General features: G+C 49.8%; 1 long non-coding RNA gene across 4 annotated transcripts in view; it reads right to left on the bottom strand.

Annotated features, from left to right (window-relative positions):
- Positions 1-2,156, bottom strand: part of LOC104989609 — an 8,394-nt gene extending 6,238 nt beyond the window's left edge. Inside the window, exons 1-2 of one of the 4 annotated variants that reach the window (XR_825390.1) lie at positions 800-2,156; positions 657-692 (exon numbers count right to left, since the gene is read on the bottom strand). This is a non-coding gene — a long non-coding RNA (uncharacterized LOC104989609). Of the gene's footprint in view, positions 1-656 lie in introns of all 4 variants that reach the window. The other 3 variants (XR_825391.1, XR_825388.1, XR_825389.1) reach the window with 3 other exon arrangements.
- Between the last annotated feature and the right edge of the window lie 740 nt (positions 2,157-2,896).

The raw sequence follows: 2,896 nt of genomic DNA, 5'->3' as shown, positions 1-2,896 counted from the left end.
AAGAAAGAGAGCGGCCGCCATTAGCCACCCCGCAGCCCGGCCCTGGCTCCGGCCCCAGCCTCGGCCCCAGCCCAGCCGGCGGCTCTGCTCTGAACCTGAAAATAAAACTCGTGTTTGCGAGGGAGGAGCGAGCGCGGACGGGAGCACAAGCAGCGCTGGGGCTGCAAAGCGGGAGAGATGCTGCGTCATGGTGCCAACATGGACGCCGGCCTTTTGTCCTTTTTTGCTTAGGAAGCGCAGGCGCGCCCAGGAGCCCCAAAAAGCCGGCTTCGGAGGGCGAGACCCCAACCACCAAAAGGAAAAGAGGCCTCAGGCCCGGAAGGAGAGGCTTCCTCAGCTTTTGTGACCCCCTTCCCCAAAGCACTTCAATTTCTTCTCTCTATCAAGGCTCAAACCTAGAAAAGAGAGGGGAACTAGCGCAGGCGGCTCCATGGATGCCCCAAATCGCTGGGGAGACCTTCCTCTTGCCTCCTGGGCAAAAGGGGCAAAGGGTCTGAAGAGCCCTCCTCGTGCCCCCACCCTCCCCGATCCGGCTGCCAAACGTGAAGCTCCAGAAACCTCCTTCTCCCCTCAGCTCCTAAACATTTGCAGCGCTTGGCCTTCTCGAAAAAACATTTCCTCGAAGGGGCAAATACACTTTTTTTTTTTTTACTTACCGCTCAGCCCGGTGCCATGGAGTCTGGAAGATCAAGCTGGGCGGAGGTTTTGGAGGTGTTATTGTGGGGGGGAAAAAAATCTTTTAGGGAGATTGTTTAGTTGGAAATATTTGGGGTAATGGTAGTGTCTTTTTTGTTGTTACCTTTTTAAAGTTACACTCTCATGGCATTTTCTGCTCCTTCCACTTCTGCAAACTTTCCAGGGTTGGGTTGGCAAAAGGCGGCTTCGCTGAGGACTGTTTACTGCTCTGGATATAGCAATGGTGTGACCGTCATTAAGAGACAAAAGGCGAAAATACAGTCAAATCAAACAAAAGGCAAAAGACGCACCGGCCATCCCAACCACCATAGAAACTACCCCCGTTAACGATGGTGTTTGGCTCGAACCAGCTAGGACTTGTTTTCCAGTTTTAATCTAGTTTCCTGTGACGGCTTTAGTCTCTTTACACAAAGAGGTCTTCCTTTCCCTCACAACCCCCCTTCCCCAACAAAGACGTCTGTTTTTCTTCAAATAGATCGATTTTCAAAGAAAGTGTACCTGTTACGGGGAAGAAAGCTGACTAGCATTTATTGCTGTAAACATTTTCAAAAGCTTAACTCTAAAACCTAGCTTTATAAAAGCAAAATCGTCTAAAAGCATTTTAACTGGCTTATGCTAGACAAGAGCGACAAAGACATACATGCAGATGAAGGTTCAGAAAATTAAGGACATCTCAGCAACATTAACATGAAAACTGCACTGCGTAAGGACAGAATGGATTGGGTACTTACAATGTAAAAGGTTTTTAAACACTTAAGAGTAACGACTGCTTACAGTTTTTTGTTGCTGCCATTTCGCTAATCCTAAAACTATACATTTAAAACATTACCTTGTTAAAAAGAGCAGAAGGAGTTAATAAGATGGCCAGTTTTAAGTGTTTAATAGAGGAAACTATATATATAAAAATTTATTGTTCAGTTAAGAGAATACAGATTAAGACAGCTCCAAGCTCCCCCACCCACCCAAGAAAAAAAAAAGGAAAAAAAATATGTCATTTACTTAGGTTTTTTGTAATTCAAAATTGTTAACTGCTGACATTAATGGTGTGCTATGACCTAGTTATACAAGACAAAGATGGATTCCAAGTCATAAGGAAAAATCCAGATCTTTTTAAAGTCTTCTTCATTCTTCCAATTTTGAATCCTTTAGCTTGTTGACAAATGTTAAACACAACACTGAGGCGTCCTGAACGGGATGGTGGAGTCAAAGGAAAAACATTCCCCATTTGCAACAAAGGAAAAACCCACTTGGCCATTTAATTCCATTGCAGAAAAATGGCTCCCCTCATCTGTTGGCCTCTCCTTGGTGTCTGATGAAGGATGTTTTGAGATCAGCGTCTAATAACTCAAGCCCTATAGAAGCCGCGCGCTGATTGGCTGCCGCGCCCGGCCGCCCTGCTCCAGCCAATTACCTACCCACGGCCAAATTACAAACCCCGAAAAGAGCCCCAATATGAAATACACTACCACGAAGCCCCAGCGAGGCGGCTCCCTCTCCTCGGTCGCCAGACAGGAGAGGCAGAGGGGGCTGCAAACGCGTCCTCGCGAAGCCCGAGAGCCTCGGAGTTGAACTCACAAAATGGAAGCCGCGCGCTGATTGGCCGCCGCCACTCCCGGACCTTTAATAAAGAAAGGGGAAGGAAAGATAAATGCAAAAAAGGGGGAATCGTTCCTCCGCCGGTGGCTGGAGGAAAGGGGGGGGGGAGGGGTGCGGAGGGAGAAGCATGTGTTCACGACAATTACAAGGGCACTCCTCTCCAAAAATAAAAACAGAAAGAAGCTTCTATCACTCAGGTCCAGGCCCGGGCTGCTTCCTCCCAGGAATGTAAATGCTAATTTGGTTAAAATCCTGGTTTCCCCTCCTCAGCTCAGCTCCGGGGGGAGGGGGTCGCGGGGCAGAAGAAGACGCCGTAGCCGAGATACCTCGATTGCAACTCGTCTGGGGGCCGCCTTGCCGCCCCTCACGGCTCCGGGCGTCCAAACACACAATCATACACCCCAAAACCAGCCCTTTCCCTTGGGTCCCCACGCGCCCACCTCGGGTCTTGGCAGTTTGGAAACAGTTTTGGAGGCCTGAGGCGCAAGCCGCGGCGGCCGCGGCTCGGAGGGTAGCCCCAGCCGCGGGAGGTAGAGCCCGGGGAGACCACCCCCCCTCCCCCGCCGCCAAGCCCCCCATCTAAGTCCCAGCAGAATAAATAAAT

Source organism: Bison bison, unplaced genomic scaffold (assembly GCF_000754665.1).
Source record: "Bison bison bison isolate TAMUID 2011002044 unplaced genomic scaffold, Bison_UMD1.0 scf7180017864160, whole genome shotgun sequence".
Lineage (NCBI taxonomy): Eukaryota > Metazoa > Chordata > Mammalia > Artiodactyla > Bovidae > Bison > Bison bison.
The sequence above is the reverse complement of the archived record's forward strand: the minus strand, read 5'-3'. Positions and strand labels throughout refer to the sequence as shown.